Source organism: Acinonyx jubatus, chromosome E4 (assembly GCF_027475565.1).
Source record: "Acinonyx jubatus isolate Ajub_Pintada_27869175 chromosome E4, VMU_Ajub_asm_v1.0, whole genome shotgun sequence".
NCBI classification, from domain to species: domain Eukaryota; kingdom Metazoa; phylum Chordata; class Mammalia; order Carnivora; family Felidae; genus Acinonyx; species Acinonyx jubatus.
In genome coordinates, this window is record NC_069395.1 from 10,414,514 (window position 1) to 10,428,476 (window position 13,963).

Sequence of the window (13,963 nt, forward strand, 5' to 3'; positions counted from 1 at the left end):
AAAAAAAAAAAAAGGTCTCCAGTAAATACAACAGGCACAGTCACAGCATACAGACAAACACCATTTGCCTCCACCTCTCCTCCCTTTTTGTGTGATATTTTCAAATATTAAACAACAAGTGCATTTTATCATTCCGTAATGTCAAGTAAGGTCATTACTGTAGTACTTTTTTCAGGGCGAAAAAAAATCCCTTCACTTCGAGGGGCTTGTGGTTTGTCAGGATGAGTCAGGGAATTCTCATGATGAGCTTTCAATGGAAATGTCGCCACTCTGTTTATAATTATAACCTTCACTCATTGCGGACAGTCAGGCAGAAGGGCCACAGCAAATAGCTCCAATTAGAAAATGACATGTTTGGTGAAAATTCCCCTAAACAAAGGCTTTCCGCAGTGACCCGACTTCCTAACATTCCCCACTCTCTCAGGAAAATAACTGACTGGACAAAAATGTGGGAAAAAGCAACAAAAGGCTTGGCTTCCAGAGGCCCCTCCAGGGACCAGTGATCTCAAAGGCCCACATCATCTAGCAACAGCTTGTAGGCCGCTTCCTACAAGTGAGGATTTACGCACATCCCGAATCTACACCCTCTGTCCCAGGCTGGTCTCTTGAGTGGAGCTTAAGAGATGAGATATTTTGTGTGTTCCTTTGGTGGACTAGGAAGGCTGGTGGAGATACGGTGGGAAGAAACATGAAAAGAAACCCCCTATTTCCTCCTCTCTCTTTCTTCACAATAAGCCAGGAGATAAAAATCTGGTTCTTGTCTATTTTTATTGTGAAAACTACCCTCCTTAGTACTGTGAAGATGGGCATTGAGGTTAGATTTTCAAGATCAGTTTGCGAGGGACAATATTTGGTATAAACTCAGGCTCCAGATAGGTCAGAATCCCAGGTTTCATCAAGATGGCAGAAGGAATCGCTGCGGTTGGAAAATCACCACCAGGTGTTACCCCTGTGGTAGAAGGAGTAGAGCAGAGGGACTGGAAGGGAGCCTCTGGATGGCTGGAAATTCTGGTTCTTGGCCTTGGGGATTGTTACACAGGTGTGTTCTGTGAAAAATTGAGCTGTCAGCTCGTGCCCTTTTCTAGATGTATGTCATATTGCGATGAAGCATTTAAAAATGTTCAGCCCCATGACTTCTGCAGCTCTACCTGTGGGTCTTTTGCCTTTTGGAAGGGAAGCATGTGTGTGTGTGTGTGTGTGTGTGTAGAGAAGGTTCATTCCTCGCTGTCTCCCTCACCCCTGTCTCACTTACTAGCTGTTTCTGATCCCTGGTTGGGGAGGGGGGTGCGGTGCAAAGAGTAAGGAGAACCACCAAGTTCTGGGGTGATGGGCACAAAGTGGGCAGAGTGAATGCTGCTGATGCTCCGCCCACCACCAGTCCCCAGGTGCTGTAGTATCGGAGGCTAATGGCCCGCAGTTGTCCCCTTCCCCCTTTTGGAAGGATTTGCCCTGGCCAGATAGAAGCCACCTCCCTGGGTGATGACCCTGTATCTCCCCAAACCTCGCCCCACTCCTTTCTCCATGTTACAAGCAGCAGCCAATGACCAGGTGACAAGGAGGTAACGCCTGGCCTCTTTTCACAGGAGAGACCGGTGTTCCCTGTGGGGCCAGTGAGAAGCTAGCCTCTCCCAGAGACCATATCCTTGTTTTGTGCTTCCCCCATCCTATCCCAATCCCCCACTCTCCTTACCCTGACAGCTGTTCCTCAGTAACGTGACAAGAATGTCCATGGTGGGCTCCACTCCAAGGGAGCCCAGCCGCCGACAGCTGGCCCTGAGCTCTCCAAGCCTAGGGAGAGTTGAGGGCTGAAGGCTTCCCGTAGTCCCCTTGTAAGCCTTCTCTGCTCGCTGCAGACATTCTCCCCCTCATCCGCCCCTGGAGACCAGAGGGTCCGCTGCTGACTTCTCTGCTGACCCCTCTCCGTGCCAGCTTCCCCACATGGCCCCCAGTTAGTCCTTGCAAACCGTCTGCCAAGGTCCAGGAGAGCAAGCTGTGTACTATTGTTCCCTCCCCTCTGCCAGCCGCCCCTCACGTTTTAAGGGTTGTTGGCTAAGAGAAAGGTCCATGTTATACCCCCAACTATGAGGCATCACCTCACAAACTCCCTACACTCTTGCCCTGAGGCTTCCTGAAAGAGAGTTGGAGGGACTGGTGGTATTCAGGGCACAGCCTTCTCCAAAGAGTGGGTCACAGAAATGTGAAACGGTTGTTGGATGGCCTTTTGGACAGTTTAACGTCTGATATTTATGTCTTGATGCCCAATTAAAATTTATTTCCAATGTGACATACTGTCACTCTAACAGCCTTGTGTGTTTTAGAGTTTGCCGGAGAGGTGACGTTATTGCATCCGTCGCGAGTCCTTGGACTATGTGCTGAATTTTACCTTTGTAGTTTTCCTGAATTCTCCACTTGGCTTATGGCTGACAGACATTCTGGATGCTACTTCCGAGCTTCAAGAAGACCCCACAGACACAGGACCCAAAATGCTGCTCGTATCAGTTGGGGACACCCCGGTCTTCCTCTCGCACAATGCGTTCCACATTCAGCTGGTCAGACGTGAGGTTTCCGAACCAGGCTGTATCTCAAGATTCCAGATAGCTTCTTAGGTTGCGTGATAAACTGGAAAGAGCTGTAATAATTCTGCTTTCGAGTCCTAGCTCATCCCCCCTCCCCCCCCCTCACAAAAAGCTCTTCTGTCCTCATTTTCCTCAGCCGAAAATGGGGGAACAGTCCTGGGCAATCCCTGAAGCCCCCTTCACTCTTACACTCCGATGCTAATGATCTTCAACTCAGTTGTTAGACACTATCAACCGGTCAGTTTAGAAAAAGAAGTCGACCTAACATCCGTCTTCAGAGGCGGTCTCCGTCAGCCTGTCTGGCCATCTGTCATGACAGTGCGACAATACCAGGGGGGACCAGGCCTGTGAGCAAATGTCACCCTTGGTGGGGGAACCGTGAGTCTCCTTTTAGATACTGTGGAACAACCTTGCAAAACAAAGTTTAGCAACAACACAGGTCAGACAAGTAGGGCCCCTTTACAAATAGCAACCCTGTGGGTTCATATAAACAGATGTGAGGCACCTCCTATTTTCACTGGATCCCCCACTTGGCAACGGAGGAACAACAGTAAACTGCTTGTTGCTGGCTTCTGTCTCTGCCGGGGAAAAAAAAAAGTGGACTCTCAAATGCTGCTGAGTTTTTTTGCTTTATTAAGAAACTTGATAAATATAGTTCAGTCAGTGTGTGGTCCATCTTGGATTTATAGCCAGCTTTTAAGCCTTACCAGAAGAGGTCACAGCATAAAACCCTGTGCCTCTTGTTTGCTTTGATGACAGAAAACTCACAAAAACATGAAGTCCGTGGATTCCTGACTCAGTCTCCCAGGTGTGGGGCCACTGCCCTTCCCACCCTCCCTCCCTTCCGCCCGCCCTGACCGTGTCTGCTTCTGTCCTTCCTGGAGCTGCCCAGGCCTCAACCCATGTGTGCAACCTTTTCAGAGGACTGTTGACAGGTTTGAAAATAAAGCAGGTGATGTAAAGAACAACACGAAGTCATAGATATATGAAAATCAACCAGTTTGTCTCTACAGCGTGGAGATTAGCAAGGATCAGCTGTCCGGCCAGACTGCTCCTGGGAGGCAGGCCTCCTCCTGGCGGAGACCAGGGCAGCTGAGCCCTTCTCTGCCTCAGCTGCCTGGCTGCTACTCTGGGTCATCTCTGTTATTCTCAGACACTCCTGCGCTGTCCCAGAATGCCAGGGCACACGGGCCACCAAACTGCTCAGATGAACCTAAAAGTTGGTTTGTGACATGGTACTTGGAGAATCTCTCCCTGTGGCCTGGTTCGCTGCCCCTCACAAGTGAGCGGCTGGGGGCAGAGCCCTGGGGCTGAAAGCCAGTGTGGCAGGGACACACTGTGGTCGAAGGAGACCTGTTATGGGCAAACAACCCTCAGGAGGCATTTGCTGGGTTTGCTTGGGGTCTTACGTGTCCTTCTGGATTTGGGGAGCAAGAGTAAAACGATTACCTGAGAACAGTACTCGGGGATTCTGAGATCTCCGCAAGGAGACGATACTCAAATCCTGGAGGTGGGGTCGCATGTTGCCTTGTCTTCTCATTTTCCTCCTACCCATTCCTGGTCTTTGTTTACATCGGCGTGCAAAACAATTGTTCTTCCTCCAGACATCAGTGGGATGGGGGCTTGTATTTATTTGCGTAAATGTATCAAAACCTCTCTGGAAAAAAAAAAGGGAAATATAAGAGGCTCCTGGTATCGGATACCAGTGAATGCTCTGGAAAGAACCCAAATGATGAGAGGAACCATGAGAGTACCTTGCGATGGCAGATCCTTTATAAAAAGTATTCATATTCACTGTGATCCCATTTTAAACACATCCTGACCCTTTCAGCAACCCTGTGTCTCTGTGGCCTGCCCATGACTTGACATCCCTCAGCCCATCCCTGCCGCCATGTTGTAGAACGTGGCTGTCGGGTCCAGTCTGAACAAACTCCTTTCTAGATGAGGCACTGGGATTTGAGAGTTTCCATAAATGAGATGGAGCCTCTGAATTTCTCCTCAGAGGGAAATTTTACACACCTGCTCTCCCCCTCACCAGACTGAATGATCACACTGGCATATGAAATTGTGATTGTGAGGTTTATCACGATGTGAGGGATTGTCCAGTGATGTCAATGAACCGAGGAAACCACAGTCGCCTGTGGAATGGAACATGATCCCCTTGAGAACAGAAGGCTGAGTTTCCCTGAGTGGTTATGTCGGAACTTCCTGTCTTTAGAGAACCTATTAACTAGGGGGAGAGGTTGAATGCACACTGATGACAATCTAGAAAACATCACAAATGAGTGCAAAGACTAACTCCGTGGGGATACACGAGAGCCTGCCTTTTCTCGATATACTCTGTGGTTCAGTCCAAGGAGGACATGATACTCCCTTCATTGTCTTGCACAGAAACTCAGGTGAAAAACCTAAGCAACCTGCACACGGTCGTGCTGGTAGTAAGAGGCAGAGCCGGGGTCCAGCTTAGGTCAGCCTGTGCCCTTAATCCCTGGGCACACCTGTGGAGAGAGAGCTACTGTCCTAGGAATCCTTCCAGGACAGCTTGTGTTCACAAAACTTTCTTTCCCTGAGATAAAGAGTTTCTTGCTGGGAACCCCGGAATCCAGGCTGGTGCCTTAAGTCCAGTGTGGCATTCCACGCTGCCCTGCGCAGAGCCCATGGGTGTGCGTGCCATCTTGTCAAGGTCTGACATCGCCACCTCGCGTATCCCCTGTGTGGTCTCAGTCAGTGCTCAACAAAGATACCTACTGACCTGACTAGTGTCTGAGCAAGTTAAATAAAAAAAAAAAAATAGCGTGATACTTTATGAGACTTCTGCTGTGTACATAAATTATTTCATTTTATCCATACAACATTTATGATTCTCATTTTTCAGTGAGGAACCAGCTTCAGGAAAATTAATAACTTGCTCAAAGTCTCAGAGGTAGGGAGGCAGGGTTGAGACCCAGCTACCCATTTGTCAGATCCCAAAGCCCGTCTCCTGCTTGACCTCCGTGTCCAAGCGCTGGGACACAGGGGAGGGAAGCATGTGTCTGGTTCAGGTGAGACCTTGGAGGTGAGCTTCTCACGATCAGGGCTTCCCGGAACCCGTGATTTTGTATAAGTCACACCCCATCACGTGAAACCAAAGCATCGGCCGGTGGAAACAACTCCAGCCCAGAAAAAGCTGATGGCGCCCATCAGCACCCAAAGCCAGTCTTTCTTGAAAAATGAAATGTGCCAATCCCCCCTAGCTCCCAACTCGGGTATCAAATACATGAAACATCATACGTAATCAGAGCACACGGGCATTTGTGTAACTGTGCACAATTAAAACTAGGTTCTGCTATTCCTGGGCAACATATTTTTAGTTTAAGCTGGGGTGTAATGAGATCTCTAAAAATAACACCGTGAAAGGTGAGGCTGAGTGTGGGGGGTGAGTTCACCCCAGTGCTGAGGCAATAAAACATTATTCATGGTCCGTTTAAAGCTCTGCAGCCCTGGGCCAACTTTTTTGCCTGAACAGAAGTTTGGTTCATCCTGTTTGGACCTAACTCAGTTTCCATCTAAATGGTGGTGGTCTGAACAAGAGGAACTTAGGATATAATAGGCCACGGGAGGAATTTTTCAGCAGTTGGAGGCCCCCCCCCACCCCAGGCTAGTTTCTCTCTGCAGGGCTCTAGTTACACTGGGGCGAGAGGCTTGGCTAGCCAGTGTTGAGACCACCCCACGGTCCCACCGGCTCACTGCCCTGCGGGGTGGGGAGGGTTCGGGCACGCCTGTAACCTCAGACGCAGAGCATGGCACCCAGTAGCGAGCGGAAATAGTGAACCGAAGTTCAGAGCAGATGTGAGGAACTTCAAGATTTTAATAATTCAGGCTCTGGTGGGGATATAGTTTTCCTGGACAGAGAAGCACTGTGTTAAGTGTGCCATCCGTAAGTACTTTGAACACTTGTACGCGTGTGCACGCTCACATCCCCTGGAACATTCACATGGGTGCCCGTGGCCAGGACTCCTGTTCCGATAGCAACAGCAGGTGATCTTCAGATTTCTTATCTCACTCTTGTCATCCTGCGTCCTTGGGCTGTGCTAGCGAAGCTGAGACACAGGCTGGATTCTGCTGATGATCCCGTTGACTTCAGTCTCTTTCATGGTCGTAAATGTTTGCTCGTGTGTTTATCTGTTTATTTATACTCCATCTCCACCGAACACAGATCCAGTGTGAGGTCACAGGCTCCGCCCTGCCCACGGACTCACAAGTATCTTGCCATAGAAATTGTACATGTACTTAAACGTGGTCCGGTACAAAGCAGCCCGCTCTGGGAAAAATTGCCCGTAGCTCAGTCTTTCCCACCAATACCGGCAGGGTGGTTAAATGGAGGTTATCACCAAGGGGGCTGGAGTGATTACAATTCTGTACATTCAGTCTTAGCCCAAGGCAATGCTGAGAATGACCTTTGACAAGCACAGGGCATGTGATCACATTTACAGTGCTTTGTCCAGAGGCAAACGAGAGCTATTGAAATTTCTTGTTAGGACTTGAATACATTTAGGCAATTATTTTTTTTTTTGCGGTGCTAAGACGCTTGGTTAGTACTTCCGGGGCTGATGTGACTGACCACATATCTGTGTGACTATTTGCTTTATCCATTACTTGGCTGAAATGGACTGTTCCCCATGCCCTACCTAGTCAGAGAAGCCTTGGTTTTAAGAGCAGCAGGGCATTGTTAGATTATCAAGGCCAACTCCGTAATTTTTATAGCTGATATCAACACCCAGTTTGGCGAAATGACTTACACAGCATCACCTGGCATTCAGTTTGGATTTGGAGTTGCTTACATGCACACGTTAACCTTTACTGAACCTCTACTGTTCAGTTTCAGAAAGTAGACCTGCCCTACATAGATAGACCTTTGAGTAGTGTGTCTTTATCTCTGCTGGTTTCCTTTTGAACCCTTCTCCTACCTAGGCAGAAGCCTCATTCTGAGTCCACTCCATTCCCATTTCTTCTCAACAGGTCTTTCTCAGAAACTGTTAGCAGGAAAGGACCAGAAAAGTGCACTCACGCTCTGGTAAAAATGACCGAGGATAGCTGCTTTGTGTATCCACAAGCGATTACATTGCATTCGAAGTGTGAAAATTTAGTGACAACATTTGAGGCTGCCCCAGGTCAGTGGGGAATATTTTGGCAAAGGGACAACTGAAATTACACTACGGTGTGGAAATTGAGGGGTCTGACTTAGGCCTGCCATGGAATTATGGGATGAGAGATCGTCACACAAGCCATTGACCCACGCACTTTGCTAATAGATAAAGAAACTGAAATCCAGAGGGGAAAAGTGAGTTTTCCCCAATTCCAAGGAGCTAGTTAATGACAGAGCAGGGATGGGCCTCTAGGATTTACAGAAAGGTGAAGTTGGCATGACATGCAGAAGCGTTTACCTTTTGACTTCATTTATTCATTCTTTTGTGAAAAATTTGTGTGCCTACTCTGTGTCCAGCAGGGTTTGGTGTTGAATGATGAACAAAGCGGCACTGTTCCTGCCCTCTTGGGGCTTACAGTCGATACGGTGAGTGCATCAAAGAAAAAAGACACTGTCGCACACCGTATACTTAATCATAAACTCTGAGAAGTGCCCTGGAACATGATACAGTGCTGAGAAAGAGAGAGTAGGAGGAAGGAATTCATTCAGGTTGGCGCTCTGAGGAAATAACATTGGCATGGCTACCAAAGACCTCCATTTTGCTTCCAACCTCCTCCTATAAAACGGCACCCTGCCCCGGAGCTCCCTCTCATCTTGCTTTGTGTTTTTCCTTAGCATGTATCACCCTCTGACACAGCCTGTATTTATTGGTTTATTTCTGTATTTACTCCAACTAGAATGGAGACTCTAGGTGGACACGGAATTTCATCTAGCGCCTAGAAAAGTGATCGGTAATAACTGTTAAACGAATGAATGAATGAATGAATGAATGAACTGGAGCTAAGGTCTGCAAAGGGCCAGGTAAAGGGCTGCTAAGAGCTGTGTGTAGAGAACTTCCCCAGCAGAGGAAATTATATGTACAAAGAAAACAAGGGGATGGAACTCACCCCGGAGAACCTAAAAGACAGGAGACACGTGGCCTGCAGTGGAGTTGGAGAAGTCAGCAGAAGCTGACTTATGCAGAGCCTTGAAGCCATGGTTGGAATTTTGAGGTTGAGCCCAAGTCAGATGGACAGATGTAGATGGGCTTCACTCAGGGAGTGCTTTTGAGTGGAAGTCCCCACAGAGCCACAGACCTCAAGGAAGTCACTATCTGTGAGAGGAGTCTATACAGACACACAGCTAATACATGCCTGGGAATACATGCCTCTTCCTTGAGGGTGAAGACAGGGACCAGGAACATTAATTTTCCGACTTGATTGTGGAAGGGTGCAGAGGAGATGTGGGGTGTGGTGCACAAGGCAGAGCAAAAGGTGTTCTAGGCAGAAGGAAGGGCATGGACAACAGCCAGAGAGTCTGCCATTTCAGTGAGTGGCACGAGGTTCAAATGGCTAAATAAAAAGGTGCTTTTCAAGGTTGGACCTGCGTCTGGCCAACTCCCAAGTTCACGTCTTTTCACCGCACCATGCTGAGACTTGACTTGGAGGGAGACAGCTGGGGTGGATGGGGGACTTTTAGGGCTCACAGGCATGCTGGTTCCTATGTGTATAGGAAAAGAGCATCCATTCTGATGACCACATCTCACAGAAGAAGATGGGGCTTGCAGAGGTGAAGTCACTTGTTCGAGATCACACAGCTTGTGAAAGGTAGGCTCCCAGGCCAGTTTCCCAGAGGTGGCATAAAAAAAACACAATAGGAATGTCATTTCATATTGAACTGAATTGGGAAAATACTCATGAAGTTTGCAGGGATGGAAAATGTTTGCAGTTAGTGCATGCTTTTCCCAGGGTGTGTGTGTGTGTGTGTGTGTGTGTAGTACTTTTCCAAAGGAATTCACAAATGGCTCAGTTCTGTTTGTCTGATCTTATCAACAAGAGTTCTTTAACACTTAATACTTGATGCTTTTAATAAATAATTTTTCTTTTACCCAAGGTAAAATTAAACAAGATCTATCCTTATTAGCAATAATGGAGATCAGTGAAAGAATATTAATCACTGTGTTGATGGGGACAGCAGAAATCTGTCATCCCGTCATGCCCAATCCAAACTGGGTGGAGTTTATTACTGGTGTCATCCAGCCCCACCACAGTTAGGCTGGGCTTACTGGTAGTCCGCAGTGTAATCTGGGAAACCCCTGTCAGCTACATATAGTTTAAATACAACGTAAAGGTGCAGCCAATCAGAGCTGGGAGGCAGCTGGAGAAGTGTGGAAAAGAGTCCTACCAATTAGGAATGACCTGTTTTGACCACAGAAATACATGTTTAGTGCCAGAGCCGAAAGGGACATTAAAGTTTCAACGGGACCATTCTTTGGCTTTAGAAAGAACCATACTTAAGCCAACCCAGGCAAAATCCAGCATGCTATTCTAGATCAAAGTCAGCAACCATTTTCTATAAAGGACCAGATCGTAAAAATGTTAGGCTTTGTGGGCCATATGGTCCCTGTCACAACTACTCAATTCCGTCTTTGTAATGTGAAAGCAGCCGTAGACAATTTGTAAATGAAGGATTGCGGCTGTGTGCCAATGAAACTCTCTTTATGAAAACAGGTAGCTGGATTTCACCCATGCGTAGTAGTTTGCCAACCTCAGTCTCTAGAGGAAAACAATTCCTTCAGTTCTCTGGGAAGTTTTTAGTTTTTATGGCTGGAGATTCTTTACTATGCCTAGTTCATATCCCTTGGCTGTGAATCCTTCTCCTACAAAGCCTTCTTCTAGCCTTTGGGGAGGCAGGGGATTTTTGTTTTGGTGCCTCCTTTTGTTGGAAAGACTAACTCTGCCATGGGGAAAAAGATGACAGAGTAGCTTTGCCAGGGGCTCTGGAATTGGAGGACATGCATTTATATCCTGGCTTCACCACTTACTTGCTTTGCTACCTTAGGCAAGTTGCTACGACATTGTCTGCCTCAGATTTCCCATCTACAAAACAGTTATACCCAGGATACTATCTTATGGTGCTGTTGTCAGGAATAAGTGAGGGGATGTGAGCTGGAAGGGGAGCATGAGGATGGCAGAGAGAAAACGTGACACAAATGAAATTGTTTGAGGAGAAATTGAAGAGCCCATTTGGAGACCTTAGCAAAGGGAGCAAAGACAGTCACATATGTTGGGTGAAATAGTGATCTATCACACTACGCTTGATAATATATATCATTCTGAAATGAATATATTCCTTACCCATATATACCTTGCCCATTTGCTTACTCCCTTATTGCCTGACCTTCGAAGCTAGAACATAAGCTCTTGGAGGGAACAACACAGGTACCTAGAAGAGTTCCGGGCACACAGTAGGTATTCAATAAATAATTGTTCAGTGGAAAAACAAATGAATTGGAACATTTTCTCTTCCATGGAGTGCCCAGCTTCAAGAAGAATCCAGTGCAGTGAGGAAAGAAGAGACTGCTTTCAGCCAGCCATCACTGTCTGCGTGAATTAATGCTGGTGATCACACACATGTTAGACATCATTGCCAGATCACCCTTGTATGGCTTCTGCACTGACCAAAGATTTCTGGTGGTATGGACTGAATATATTCGTCTCTCTAAAATTCATATATCTGAAGACCCAACCCCCAATGTGGTGGTATTAGCAGGTGGGGCCTTTGGGAAGTATTTGGGTTTCGACGAGGTCATGAAGGTAGAGCCCCCGTGATGGAATTAGTGCCCTTGCAGAAATAGTAAGAGTCTAGAGCTTTCTCTGCCATGTAAGGGGGTAGTGAAAAGGCAGCTGTCTGCAAGGCGGGAAGAGGGTCCTCACTAAGAGCCAAATCTGTTGGCATCTTGGTCTTGGATTTTCAGCCTCCAGAACTGACTGAGACAACTGGTAACTGTTACACAAAGTTTTAATCCCAACTCTCTTGCTTGTTCACTCTGTCTGTACTCCCAGAGCATTTAAGTTGGATAATAAAGTAAGTCCCCTTGACAAGAACAAATGAAGGTTTTGCAAATATAAGAAAATCTGGAAGGTGGAGACCTTTGGACCTTGAAGTCTCCATATCAATGAGCGTTTGAATTGAATGAAGAGGCAAAAATTACTTGCTTCTTCCGCTGTGGTTCATGGTTTCTCTGGGTTTTCTGCATTTGTTTATGTTTTGTTGAAGGAGAATGATCCAACGGGAATCATTTTATTCATCTAATCTGGCCATGATGCTGCATTTACAGGAACGGTGTATATCAAGCATGAAACACTCTCCTACCTTTTATTATTATTCTATCTTACTTTTTTTTTAAGTGTATTTTTTTTTCTTTTGAGAGAGAAAGAGTACACACAAGTGAGTTGGGGAGGGGCAGAGGGAGAGGGAGAGAATCTGAAGCAGGCTTCAAGCCCAGCATGGAGCCTAATGTGGGGCTCAATCCCAGTACCGTGAGATCATGACCTGAGCCCAAAACAAGAGTCAAACATTTAACTGACTGAGCCACCCAGGTGCCCCTTCCCTATCTTTCTTATTTCTTTGCTCTTTCTTCTTCCCTCCCTGCCTTCCATTTTTAATGCATATTTTTTGAGCAGATGATAAACTGTCTAACACAGTTCCAGGCATTCATCCCTCTTTACTTGGAAAGGAACAGATATTATAAATACAGCAATTTGAAGACATGTGTAAAGCAACCAGTAAGTAGTCTAATCCCTCTGGGGCTGAAGGAATGCCAAATGTGGGTGAGGGGACCACGGGGGTGTGGTCAATCTCAGATGACTTTCTGCTGGAAATGATTTTGAGACAGGTCTTGGAAGAATGCCTTACTCATTTTTTCCTTATAAGAGACTCTTAAAAACAGAATAAACTGAGGGTTGATGGGGGTGGGAGGGAGGGGAGGGGAGGGGAGGGTGGGTGATGGGCATTGAGGAGGGCACCTGTTGGGACGAGCACTGGGTGTTGTATGGAAACCAATTTGACAATAAATTTCATATTAAAAAAAAAAGGAGGAAGTAAATGGGGGAAAGAATGGGAGGCCAGGTGGAGGGCGGAGCCACAGCACAGGGTGCAGATTTAGTTCCGAGAGAATTGCATTCACGAAATGTTTATTAGGCAGCAGTTCTGTGTGTCAGTTCCACCCCAGGGGTCAAAAATAAATGAGGAGACCTGGCCTCCAATTGCTGATAATACAATGCAGCGAATTAGCCGACTTTGGCTAAGAAACTTGAAACTCCACATTTTCTCTAAAGGAGATTTAGCGAAAATGTCAGCAAGTGATAAAGTGTCTCTAGTCAACCATCATCTCCACATTACTCAGTTGAATTCTTTAAAGACCAGTTGCCGATTTTGATGCCTCAGCACCAACGTCTTCAGAAGCTTGTGTTTTTCTTCCTCGGTGTGGCTAGCGTGTGGCTAGCTGGGGGGCAAGAGACTGGCTGAAAGAGTTAATCTCTCCCTAACAGCCCGGGTTAAGTGAATTTACAAATCCGCAGGGGAAGGTATCTGGGTTTTAGCTTTGGATGAGGTTTCCCCAATGGCTTCCTGGCCATTGTGCACATGCTCAGGTGAATCGAGGTAGAAATGTGATCGCTGTGCTTCCCTAGTCCATCCTCCCTTAGCTAATCTTGGGGAGATAAACTTCTCTAAGTTACGAAGAGATCTGGCTGGGAGACAGAGCAAAGGCCCGACACGTGGGGTTCAAACATGAGTCCAAAGAGGTCAACTGTTCTCACCTACACATTCTTAGAATGCCATAGCCATATGTATTTTTTCTTCCATCAGGCTGGGATTTTTCAAAAGTGGATCAGTTTGGAACCAATGATACGGGACAAGTTAAAAAAATGTTCGTTACTATTTTTTTTTTTTTAAATCAAATTCAGAGGTGGCAGTGGTGGCGGGAGGGGACAAAAATCACATTTGGGAAGTGCCTCGTTTCTGTCAAAGCTTTATGCGTATGCTCACACTTACTTCCCAAAGTAAAGAGCGCCTTGATCGAGATCACACATCTAAAAAGAGGCAGCACTACGTAGTCAACCCTTTATTTTCTTTTTGTAAGATTCAGTCTTTTCCCACTACACCATCCTGTTTCTCGTTCGTGTTATTAGGTTATTGTGAAACCAAAAAAGGTTATTTGATGTTGTGCATCGCTTTTAAGAACACGTGTGCAAACATTTCTCTCGGTCTTCATGTTATACTGCCAAGGAGGTGAGAATCTCTACTCTTCTTGCATTGTGCAGGCAATGACTTCATCCTCCTTTTACAGGGAAGGAGGCTCAGAACGGCTCCATGAATTGTCTATGGTCCCTTGGCTAAGAGTAGCAGAGTTGGAGTCACATCTAGGTCTCTGGACTCC

The 13,963-nt window shown here is 46.7% G+C and overlaps 1 long non-coding RNA gene across 1 annotated transcript in view; it reads left to right on the top strand.

The window, feature by feature from the left end:
* LOC128312967 (uncharacterized) overlaps positions 1-12,467 on the top strand; it is a 315,318-nt gene extending 302,851 nt beyond the window's left edge. The window contains exon 4 of the long non-coding RNA XR_008293009.1: positions 11,056-12,467. This is a non-coding gene — a long non-coding RNA (uncharacterized LOC128312967). The remainder of the gene's footprint in view (positions 1-11,055) is intronic.
* Positions 12,468-13,963: the final 1,496 nt, after the last annotated feature.